Source organism: Anticarsia gemmatalis, chromosome 25, assembly GCF_050436995.1.
Source record: "Anticarsia gemmatalis isolate Benzon Research Colony breed Stoneville strain chromosome 25, ilAntGemm2 primary, whole genome shotgun sequence".
NCBI lineage: Eukaryota > Metazoa > Arthropoda > Insecta > Lepidoptera > Erebidae > Anticarsia > Anticarsia gemmatalis.
The window spans coordinates 1,982,412-1,995,638 of record NC_134769.1 but is presented as its reverse complement, the minus strand read 5'-3'; the positions used below and the strand labels follow the sequence as shown (position 1 = coordinate 1,995,638).

Genomic DNA, 13,227 nt, shown 5'->3' with positions numbered 1-13,227 from the left:
TTTTGTGGCGCAATCGGAAGTGTATGCGACTGCTGCGGAAGAGGTCTCGGGTTCTAATTCAGGCTGAAAAGTCTTTTATGATATTTTCTATTAAGAATTTTTCAGAGATTGCCGGAGTTAGAAAGTTGAGTTCATAGACCTCGTCGGTTCTGCGCCTGACCCCTCACTGGTTTGTCAGTTATATCTGCCCCACCCATATGAGAGTGAAGGAATAGAGAGTGTACCCGTGTATTTTCCACACACTTTGACACTATAAACAAAGTCCTGCACCGTTAGCCAGCTACAACGAAACTGACCGCCGCGCCGTAGCCAGATATTGGAAATTTGGTTGGTACTTACACAAATAGTTTATATCCTGGAGTAACACAGTGAAACTTTCTATCCCGGGGATTTCTTTTCACACGGACGAAGTCGCGGGCAGAAAGTTGTAGATAACTACTGTTATTTCTAATAGCAATGGATAAGTGCCAAAATATATGATAATTGTTATTATAAGTATTCTAGTATTAATATTATTATTCTAATTAATGTGATAAACGAGTGGTTTAAGCTGGCACCTCCCACGCAATTGGTCGATGGTTCGATCACGAGGCAACACACCAATGGCTATCAAAAGTTATATGTGTATTAGAAGTAATTATCACTTGTTCTAACGATGAAGGAAATCGTCGTGACGCAACCTTGCATGCCTGAGAGTTCTTGAACGTTCACAAACTCCCAAACCCGCATTTGGCCAGCGTGGTGGATTCATGGCCTATCTCCTCCCTCATTACGTTAGGAGACCTTTGCCCAGTAGTGGGACATCGTCACATTACAACTATTATATTGACTGTAGTTGGTTTTTAACTGCAAGACATTACGCAGTAAACTTATGTAGTAGTTATGATTGTCAAAAGATATAAGAATGGAATAGAGCCTTATGAGAGTAGACCTGAAATTATATTATTATTTATCGTAAGGCGACCTAGTGATCAAGTTATTTGACTGGCTTAATAGACAACGACCGGGTATTTTGCATGAGAATATATGAAAACACAACTCCCGCACTAAGCATTGCAATTGTGTCGCGGAGACTTTTACAAACATACAAAGTACAACCAGCCCCGAAACAACAATTTGTGGATCGCACAAATATTTGTATCATTTGTATTTTGTGTTATCGACCACTGCACTTTCTTCTTTATGGCTAGATTCCAGTCAAGCTATACTTTAGTGTGTAGTCTAACAAGAAATGATGTAATAAAATGCATTTTCAGCATCGCAATAATCTCCCAGCTTATAAGTTGAGTAACATCGCAAATAACAGACTTCTACGAAATTCATTCAGAATTCATCACAGTACAAATATGTCGGAATGCAAGCAGAGGTTGCCAACCTTTTAAATTTATTCGTTTACTTTGTATATGTGTTTATTAATACACAAGTTACTGAGTTATTTGTGGTTTACTCAGTGATCACTTAAGATGTCGGGATTTGTAAGTAACAGGTTGTTTTGACGTTTCAATATAATATCGCGTTTGTATTTCCTGTACGTTAATCTGATGAAATGACACGTCTTTAATTTAAAGTACTAACGAAAATCAAAGACGGACATATCTTATGGAACTTGTTGCCATAAACAACACTAACATAAAAGTCTTCTTTAAAAGTTTCTGAATAACTAAAAGACAACGCACAGCCGAAACTACTGAACGTAAGAAACTGAAATATATGTTTCTTGGAGAGATAAACGAGGATTTTTGAAAATTTCAGTCCTTAGGGGATGAAATTCGACGACGGAAAGCCGCGGGCGGATAGCTAGTTTCTTATAATTCATATCTGAAACTACTATTTTAACTGATATGTTCAGTTAACCGTAAAGGAGAAGCATCAATAACAGCTGTCGAATTTAACATACAAACGGGATGTTGACGTTATTCTCTCACGACGGCGACGTTAACGTATCGTCATCCGTCATTCTTGACGGTATGCGTAAAAATGTGGCATTAATCGGGAAATGGATAGCTTTCATAAAGTATAGGTACTTTTTTATTATTATTTTTTTTGCTCAATAGTCAAGTCCTCAATCCGCACTTGGCCAGTCTAGTAGACTAAAGGTTTTACCCTTTCGTCAATTCGGAAGGTGACCCGTGCCCATTAATGGAATGGGTGTAACAAGTTGCTCATTGAATAGAATAGGTCTCAGGTGCATGCTCCAAAAATATTCAGTTTTTTTAAATATAATATGTATAAACTTGTAATAAAATCTTTTCCTTACACAAAAAAGCTCGATATTTGGGTACCTTACGAGCTCACTGAAAGAAACCTAATGAACCGTACTTATTTGTGATTCTTGAAGCCAAAAAGATTTTATTACAAGTTCATACATACTATAATGGGAATTTTTTCCCCGACCTAATATTTATAGCTATACAAAATAGCCCTATATTTGAGAATTAGTCGAATTGTTTACATGAACAAACCTACGTTCTTCAAGTGCTTGTAGACAGACTAAATTATTATGTAGGTCATTAGAGTAGGTAGAGGCACATTACGGCCAAAATTTTCCATTTTGATGCCAAGATCAAGCAAAAATTTTATAATTAGGTCAGTCTGGTCAGTAGTTTAGTCATGGAAAATTAGGAGGCTTGTTGCTATACACAACACTGTATTAAAAAGAGATGATTAGTCAAGATTTTACAGTAGACTGCCTCTGTGGCGCGGTCTGTAGTGTATCCGTCTTCTGATCACTAGGTCTGGGAGTCCATTCCCGGGTCGGACAAAGTATTGTTAGTCTTTTCTAATTTGTATAAGATGTATTTTAACAGACGAGGTGACGTGTCCCGTTTATGACAATAGGCTTGCCCCCTATAACATGGTACCAACATTGTAACGGCGAAATTTGGTTGTATTTCACACACCAGTGCTTACATCCTCGGGTATAACAGGCGTTATATTATGCATGTGCTTATTTTGTAAGAACTTTATTTAATTCTCAGAATCACCGTATCTTGTATAATCAAAGCAATATAATGGTAATTAGTGTAATATCTGGTGTCACGCCAAATATCCAGGTAATTCTGCTTCAATATCCAGTGGACCGGCGTATTTATAGCGAGACTGGGTTAAATGTGGTCTGTCGTATGAAATACGGCCACTTGCGGGAATCTGGGTCGATCAATCTGCGGTACTTATTAGTTGTTTCCTAGAAATTGTACAGTATGTTACAATGTTGAAAACTTGTTGCAGTTTTCAGTAAAAAATTGTTTCATGGTTGTATTAATATCAGATGTAATTTTGATACAAAATTGTTTCGTTAGATTTCTTTCAGCTTACGGGTGAAGGTGTGCGAATTTGCAAGAAGCAATTGACAATAAATGGACATAAATCGCGAAGAGGAAATTTGAATTAAGTGTTTCTAATCCGATTAACTTTAGTATTGGTAGGGATTACATAATTATGTTATCAAAGGGAACCTTATGAAGCTTAGGCGGGAGCGTGTCGGTTCAAAATAATCACCGAATTCTATATCAACTTAACTCTTACAATCCTATCAAGAACCGATAGAAACTGTTCAACTTCAAACGATACTTTTTTATAAATTGCCGTTTTATTACACCTGACCTTTATCGGTGCCCCGTTATTCTTTCTGCCCGTGTCACCTAGTTTCATAAAAATAGATAGTATTATGGTTTAATATGCTAAAGACTAACTCATAGCATACTTAACTTAGTTGGTTATCTAGTTTACTACCAAACACATAAGAACTGCAAATTTGAAGACCTCATAAAGTAAGTAAGTACTTACTTTGTGAGATTCTCAAATTTCCAGTTTTAATAGTAAATACTGTACCTGGTCCTGCATCTAACATATTTCATTCCTACTAACAGTTAAGCAACTAAACTTCCATTCTAGATAATAAACGTACAATTTACTTCGACTATGGTTGTAGTTAGGTAGAGTACGTTAAAAATATATTTTTCTTCTTATCGTATGATTCGTGGTCAACCTAGTATCAAAGTTGTTCAATCCGCCCGAAAGCCTTTAACGTGGCTTAACAACTGTTACCTTAATTGACAACAACCGGGACCGACTTTTTACGCGCTCTCCCAAGCTCGGAGACGCCCAGTTCAAATACCACTATAGTACCTATCTAAAACATTAAGTTTGGTTTCGTGCTTTAAAAACGGCGTATCTTCTAACACATGTAACCAACATACGCCCTTTTTAGCACCAAAGCTTGTTTTATTGCTTCCAAAAGGGCGTATATTCCACCACATGTTTCAAACATACGCCTTTCTAGCCCCAAAGGCGTATATTTCGCAAGTTTTCAAGCGAGATATTGCCGCGGTTACAATTATAACTGCGATATAAATCATCGCACGCTCGGGACGGACGGACGACTGCGCGACAGCTCTCATGACTTCCTTGTGCCGATATAAAGTACGCACACGTGTCGCGATATATCTTTACGTTATGTTCGGATTAAATTACGTGTGTATCCATGTGTCTCTTTTATTGATTGAATTTGTAAATGTTTTTAACTTAATACATATTATAAAAAATACAGTTAAATGTAAATTGTCTTGATATTCGAAAAGTCGGGTATAAGCGAAACTGTGATTGGTGTTTAAAATATATTATAGTATTTCATTTTTAAGTAAAGTATTACTTTTAAAAATAACACTTTAGGAGTTCGTACTTTTATGCTTTGGACCAAAAAAATGTCGTAAATTTTGTGTTAAAGAGACACCTAAATGCAGAGTTATAGACACAATATGTATAGATACACCAATACTTCCATAAATAATCTTACAGTATGTCTTGGCAAAACTTTCAGTTTAATCGAAGATAATAAAAAATAATAAATTTAACCCATTAATGACCTGCTGGGCAAGGGTCTCCTCCTGTAATGAGAGAGGGGTTAGCCCTTGAGTCCACAACGCTGGCCAATTGCGGGTTGGGGACTTGCAAAATAAATATAAAGTTAACATATTCTATCAATTAAAATATCGCACAATGCTACGTACTGCCGACTGCTGCTGACATTAATTGTTCAAAAATCAACTCTGTTGTCTGATGAACAAGAAACTTCGACCAGAGGGCAGCGGAACACATTTGTGGTCAACGATACCTGCTTTGCAAAAAAACAAATCTTTTTTTCATACAACTAGTCTGAAACACGTTTTTCGCAAGTATCCGTTGTAATAAATCGGGGTTAAATTGGATAGATTTATCGTATCGTTAGTTTCCGAAGATGTCACATGTGTATGTAATTGTAAGTTATATTGCTGCAAGATTTACAGCTCAACGACTAAACATTTGCGGCTATTTTCATGAACAGTAATCTTTAGTGTAATCTACAGGAATGTCGTAATCAATGATTTTCAATACGTATAGAACTATATCATCTAACAAGCTTCTTGTGACTCGTAGCTCCTTGTTTCAAAGTTTTTGGAGTTTAAATAATAAGTCTATTATATAATTATAATTATATAAGCAAGTATAATTTACGTCGTCTAGCGGCCACTGTCTGTGTTAATAGCGTCGAAGCATCATTAATAATAAATTAACAAATTAAGTTTTTTACCAGTACTGCTAGTTACAAGTACTACAGTAATGGTCCTGTAAGTCAAGATGTATGGTTGTGAATAAAGCAAATCAAATCATTTATTTACTAAATGTAGTACAAAAATGGTGTTATTTTTATAATCTAACTGTCACATTCTGCCATAACAATGGTCTGTAAATATTTGGAAGGGAAGTTTGTAAGGATCTTACCAAATGGCGACCTCAGGTTTTTGCCTACCTCTATGGGAAGAAGGCGTGATATTATGTACGTATGGTAAGTAACGAATACTACCAAGTTTGTACATGATTACCTTATTAAATTGCTATGACAATTTCGCTCTATTCCAACAGAAGTTGTGTCTTAAACAGACAAAGGCAAAAAGTGGTCTTATATTTTTTGTAAATAGGCGCTAGCTAAGGTTAAAACGAACAAATTTAGTAAAAGTGATTTTTGACAAATTTTTTTGCAATCCTACACTTTTCCCTAGTAAAAACATTTCAGCTGAGAATATCATAGCTTTAAATATTACTAAGATAACAATATCTTCTACATCTTTACAAAATCACATGACATCGTGTAGCAACTGATTCTATGCTTTATAAATAAAACAGGCCGCATTAATTAACAACTACACAGGAAAAAATCTTATAACGATCAAAATAGAATAGTTTTTTAACAAAAATATATATTTCATTCATGTTTTTTTCATTCTGGCGACATTAATGAGCACGAGATGAGAAAATAATAATATTCCGTCTGGATCTTGAATCTCTAGGGGAAGATTGTTTTTTGTTATTAAAACTGAGTAGAAGAAGTTTTAATTTGTGAATTATGCTTCTGAAGTCTGGGTGGAAGTGTATACGACTACCGACCGGGTCTCGGGTTTGGTTTGAATTCTGTCAATAGTAACTTGGAGTTTTGTACCGTGCCGGGATAAAGGCAATAGGGGCTATTGCCTCCTATAACTTAATACTGACATTGTTATCGGCGAAACGAGGGTGTATTTAAAACACTTCTGAATAAACCTTTAGGCCCGATATTATCTTTGTGTGTAGGTAAGTTTAAATTCTCCAATTATTTAATTTATTGGTACCAACAAATATCTATCTTAGTTGAGAGCTGAGAAAGATAGTCAAACCGATAAAGTTCTAAGATTTAAGCACATATTTCCTATAAAACCTGTTAATACTGTCCAATGCGAGGATTAGTTTATGCTTCTGCAATTTAGGCTGTCTATGGCTTACAGATCGATACAATTTTCTCTTTTTTAAATATTAAAATAATACACATGTCAACAGCTGTAATCGTTTATCTCTATTCGAAAACAATTTGGTGCGTCGCCAGGACATATTATTACATCAAGATGCATTCCGATTTCAAAACAATGCATCTAAAATAGCAAACTATAAACAAAACATTAGAAATACGCATTCCGACACGTTAACACATATTTGATAAAAGTCACGAACTGTTTTAAAAACAAAAGAAAAAACGACAAAACAAAATCACACTCGATTTTCAGTTTGAAATATTTTCGTTATTTGTCTATTTTTTTTTCAAGTGACCTGGCAACACTATCTGTAAACGTCAATCTGTCAAATTCTACAAGCAGGTTTCATTACTTTTCATGCACTGGCACGTGGACATTACAAAAATATTAAACTAAAATACACTTGTTGAAATAAAGACATAAAAGAAAGATAAATAATATTACTTATGTTTTTTTTTGTTCAAAGAATTATTACTTTAATTTAGTACGCCGACAGTTCGTTGAACGATCAGAGTTATTTTATATTTCCTCTACGCGCGTAATATAGAACAAAATAATATTATCTCATAGCGAAAAACTCGTAAAACTCTGAAAAAATTTGAATCATCTTTTAAATCGCATTGTTTTTGTAAGCTATAGACCAGATTGAATAGAAAATTTTAGTGTAAGTAGAGAATATCTGAGAAAAATACAGCCTCTATGTTGTCAAATTATTTATTCGTTCTTAAAGCAAAGGCTCTAAGCAAAGAATTACACAATCTAAACTAGACAGACGAAGCGTACATATAGAGTTCGTAGGACCTCTGTAGAGTCTCGTAGACCCTCCGTATTCACGACATACATACTTATAAAGTAACATAGACTTCTGTACACAATTACTTTTCCTACCCGAGTCCCACAGTCATTAGATAATTCTTTGCACATTACAGTTAAACTTCGGAACTTTATAGTCAACCAAAGCTATCTTAAGCATTGGAGCTGTGATAAACAGTTACAGATGTTTTATTTCTAGCCAAACTCGACAGAAACAAACCAAGTACTACGATCATGTACCTTTAGTATTTCCAGCGCAAAAATAACTCACAAACTCTTAAACAAGTCATCGTAAATCCGCTTATCAACAAAGATTTATTTTTGCACACCACTATTAATTACGATCCGTGTTATTATACCAAGAAGTTTTAGCGAACAAGATGGCCACTAAAATTCATCCTTGTCCCATATTCACGCTAATTAATTAAGGAACCAGACAGAACGTAAATAACTTTAGTACATAAATATTGTGAACATTATGATACAATTTCTCTGGACGGTGGAGAAAATTGCGGCCGTCTTCTATTAAGATCGTTAATTAGTGAGCTTGTAAAAATGTTTGCGAATATTTTTTTCTTACTCTTCACCTGTCAACGGCAAGTTACATACGTTTTACAGACAAATGTATAAAAACTTTGAGTAAAAAGCATCTAGTTTTATTAATGTCTGAAAATGAATGATTCACTTATTAATTAGAAACATGAAAGCCTACCTTTTCTTCAGGAATGTAAAAATAATTCAGATTCTAATCGGATTTGCATTTTCCGGAAGCTTCTCGATGTCCGCGAGATGTTTTCCTTTGACGCGACACGAATTCAACTCTCGTGTTGAATTCGTTACAAGCTTATTAAAGCTTTTGTAATAATAATATAATTTACTGAATCTTTGGACTATATTACTTATGTGAAAAAGAAAAGGAAAGTTTACCAATTGCAAATGCCTTTTTTTACTAACTAGAGAGCAAAATCTATTTACGTACACTCTATTTTCGTCCCTCAATACGCGTTTGCTTTTGTTTACGTTTTTTCTCCAGGCTTTCAAATCCGGGAAAGCTCTAACTAACTTTCAGCCGCAACAAAGTAGTGGGGTATTGGTAATGTTACACCGATATCCGTGTATGCTACTGCAGCTAATATCAAACATTATAATATTAATAGAAATCATCCTACACAAAAAATCACGAGTGATACATTCAAAATAACGGCATACAAGCAAATCCTAAAATAGAAGGGTTTCGCTAACCGATTACATCACGTCTTGACATTCTTGATTCAACCCGTTTAATATTACTCGTAATTTGTGCGAAATCCAGCGTTTATGCCAAGCCCAATTTAATGTCTTTCTGCGTATTTATTAGTCTGCTCAATGCACTTGGACAATTTGGCAAACGAGAACAGCGTTTAGCGAGCTTTAAAATCATTTTGTAACGTTTAATAACAATGTAAAACTAATTTTATATTGTTTAAATCGAACCGCTTAAAACTACCTTACCTTTCAGTCGCAAATAAATATAATAGAAAAAATCACTCACAAAACACTCCGAAAGGGGATGAAAAGCACAAAAATAATAGGCTGTTTAAACAAATTCCATGACACTTACTTCCGGGGGGAAAACTCGAAAGCGCGCAAGATGGCGGCGTACTCGAAAGCGCGGGAAAACCGGAGCGGACGTCAAGTGATAGGCACAGGGATATCACAGAATGCCTTGTTATATAATTATTAACGAGTTTATGAGTGTTGGGTGTTGGAATTTTTATCGCGTAGTCTGCGCCCGGCCAGCGAACATACGTGACTAAGCCAGTTTCACGTGCTTTTAATATAAAATTTAGGTGGCACGGGTGAAATGTTGGGCGGGTAACGATGTATTTTGGATCGCGTCATAACGTCGCGTTGCATGGATATAATAACTGTACATGAGCTAAGGCCCAGAGCACGCGGCTGTGGGAGGTGTTGATAGTATCCTACATCGGAGAATTCATTCAATCTATTACTACTATCGCAATAATCCGAATAATTCGCACCTATTCTGAAAAAGGTCTACGAAACAGAAATAAAAACGGAAAATACAGTCCTGAAAACTGACTTCCACGATTCACGTAAAAGCTCCTCGATGGAAACGATAGTTTTTCTTTAGTCCAGTGAAAATTACACGTATTTACATAATTGTTTCTGCACTCAAAATAAACTAAGAAGCTTAAAGCTCAACTGGGCAAGCTATTACATTTAAATCGACAGTAGTACGTGTCTATATAATATGTAACACAAAAATCTGAGCTAAAATGCTCTATGAACCTTCTTCCTATACTGAAACTTAATTAAAAAGCTACATGGTGCAATCGCTCCATAGACTTAATGGTACTCTATTTGAGCTGGACTTTTTTTCTAACTGAGCTTTTCCTTGCATTAAAGAGATACAGTACAGATTTTCCTAGTTACTTCTTATTTCCTAGTTATTTCATAGTTACTTATAATATCTGTAATGTCTATCTAAAAATATCAGAATCGGCCTTATTCCAAACACTAACCTGTCGGCAAAAACAAAGCTAATTAAACAGCAGCTGAAAATACGATAAAACTAACTTTAAAAAAACATGCGGAAAATTGTTAATGTCATAATATTATGGCGTAGCTAGCCGTAGACGACACGTGAAAAAATAATGCAGAGTTTTACTACTTTTTAATAGCATTCTGTAGATAACTACATGACATGTATTACTTTAGTCATAAAATTACATGTTTATTTATGAATATAAAACATTTAGCACAGAGTTATTTTTGTACTGATGCTTGTGGGCACTAGCAAATCCAGGGGAAGGTTATAGCCCTTTAAATTGTTGTCGTAAGGGTAAAAGGAGTAAGGGTGATAATGATTCTGAGGCTTAGTCTACGCCAAATCCACGTCAATTCTCCTAGTATTAAATATGTTATGAACCCCACATCTCAAGAATAACATAATCCTTGATCATTGGGGGAAGTTCGAAATCTCTTTGCATGATGATAGTCTGCAAACAATAATACAGAGAGTTTTACTAGTTACTGCGGCATTCCCTTGGAGCACTGATTAGTATCGCGACTCTCTACCACTATAGACTGCCGGCAACATGTAGTTATCGAGCAATGTTATATGAAAAGCTGATCAGCGCCTCTACTTAGTGCCGTAGGAATTATTTTTTCAGTGCATCTTAAAGTCATACTCTCGATACTCGATAGTACCGACTCTTGAAAACCACGTTTCTCACCTTTTTCGATAGCTCGCCGGTTGTCGATAGTCAATAGTAGAATAAAAACTCATGTTCTGGAGGTCCTCGAGATTGTTGTTCCGATAGCCTTTCAGAATAAAATTAAGAATTTTGTGATCCTAAAACATTAAAGAAAAAGCTTAAAGTTTTATTTTATTCATGTGTCTTATAATCTTTTCGATAGTGAAATGAATGAATTATTAAATTCGAAAAGAAAACCTACTAAACTACTAAAATACGACACCGCGTTCGCCTATTCTAACGCAAAAACTATACATTTTACAATTCATTTAAAAAAAATATTACTTCATAACTTTTTGAAACATAATATTATAGAAGTTACCACCAAAAATATTGCATCATAATCTACATAGATCTATAGCAACACCTGTTTTAAATAGCATAAAAAATACGATTATTGTCTAACACTTTCTAGACGTAATATTTTTTATCTAGATAATATCTCATTGTGTCTAGTTGTGAAACAGAGTAATAAATATCTTTGTCTTTCAAGTTTTTTTCAGGATAGTTCTTAGGGCTATTAAGAACGTAACATTAAAATTGATGGCTGAAGTGTGGATGACCTGTTACTCTGTGATACAGTAATTTACATTTTAACTGTCTCTGAAACTCAGTTTTATGCTGATTACATGCTCTTTTTCATGTCAATTGTTTTATTTTTGAAAAATTAGATTCTATTTTTAGGAATTATTACATTAAACCTTGTACGTTGCTTAACTCTAGGGTACTGGCTGAATTGCCGTCTTCCCATAGCCAATTCTTTGGTAAATCTGGAGAGTAATTTTCTAAAAAGCTATTTACACAAACAATAATGTCAATTAATTTAATGGTAATTATATCTTCATGAATAAATCGTATACTTTTCTATCACACAAACGATATAAGCTACGAGACGATACGAGATTAGCTAATTTCATCAGAAAATAATTTTATATGTATCTGTATCCCGTTGCTAACCCGTCCTCTAATTTGTAGGTTAAAACCTGTAATATTAATAATAAAACTTTGATTAATCTCAAAAAGAAACTAGTTGAATTTTTATTATCGCGCGCACTCATACGAAGACAGTGATTCTATTAAAATTTGAATTATTCAATCGTTTAGTAAGTGGTGGGTATTCTCGACGGGCTAATAGACCCACAAAAGCTAATATTATCCCAGATTATCCCCTTTAATCTCTGACGAACGGTCTTCGGTGTAAAAATTTGACATTTATTACAGCTTCAGCCGGCTGCAGATATTTTTGGCGTTCAAACTAAATGAGTATTTCACGTATGCGTTAACATAACAAACGCTTACATTAATTTTGTCGCGACTTGAGCGTCGAAATGTTTTGGTACTTTAAAACAATATTTATTGAAGTGTTCAGTGGGGATTAATTACTTTCGAATTTTATGCGAACAGTCCAATTATGTGGCGAATTAAGAGCATGTTAAAGTCTTCACCACTTACGCATCCTTACAAATTGAGATGTCAAGAGCGGAGTAAAAAAGTAAAACATATTTAATCATCCAAAAATGTATGACGCAAATATATTTAAAAATATAAAATGAAGAATGCACGCTAATACGTCTTGTGGGATTAATCTGGAGTGGGTCGCCGGCCCAAAATAAGACATAAATTATGAAGATATTTTAAGGGATAGGTACTAAAAGAATCCAGACGGACGGAATATATTTGGAAATATTTTGTTTAAGCTTCTTGGCTTTGATTAAAGTTATTAATCACTTTATTTATGTTGATACTTTTTTATGATGAGTTAAAACTGTGAGGTCTTATTAAATTACGTAAAATTAAAGTTTTTTAACTTTCGCGGTTTGTACACCACCTAGGTATTACAAAATTGCTTACGGGACTTAAACGCGATGTCCACGGTCGATGCAATTTAATCGAAACGTGTCGGGCAGCAAGTAAAGTATCGTAAACCCTAAAATTTAAAGATCCGATAGCATTTTATGTTATTAAACTGGATCAAATTTTCAATTCCTATAAGGATTTATATCGATACTCTTCGCAAATCTCCCTCTAACTCTTGCGTGTGACTAGCTAATAGACATTAGGAAACCAAACTAAATACCGAACGACATAAAATTTAATAGGTACTTAACAATAATATAAGGTAGGTACCTACTTAAAAAAGTACTAAAATTAAGGCTATCGTCTTTTATAATTTTATGCTTTCGGCCAGGATCTTAGACCAAACATTTCCACTAAAGACCCGAATGCAGCTCGAGCAACTAACATCAGCAACAAATATGTTCATCAGAATTGCCAAAACTGTAATATATTTCTGTTTAACATTAAGACTATGATAATAATTATTAATTAGGGAA

At 34.6% G+C, this 13,227-nt stretch overlaps 1 protein-coding gene across 2 annotated transcripts in view; it reads right to left on the bottom strand.

The window, feature by feature from the left end:
- Nucleotides 1-9,430, bottom strand: part of cher (filamin A protein cher) — a 121,858-nt gene extending 112,428 nt beyond the window's left edge. For both annotated transcript variants that reach the window (XM_076130826.1, XM_076130828.1), the window contains exon 1: nt 9,235-9,430. The gene's annotated coding sequence lies outside the window, so the exon portion shown is untranslated. The remainder of the gene's footprint in view (nt 1-9,234) is intronic.
- Nucleotides 9,431-13,227: the final 3,797 nt, after the last annotated feature.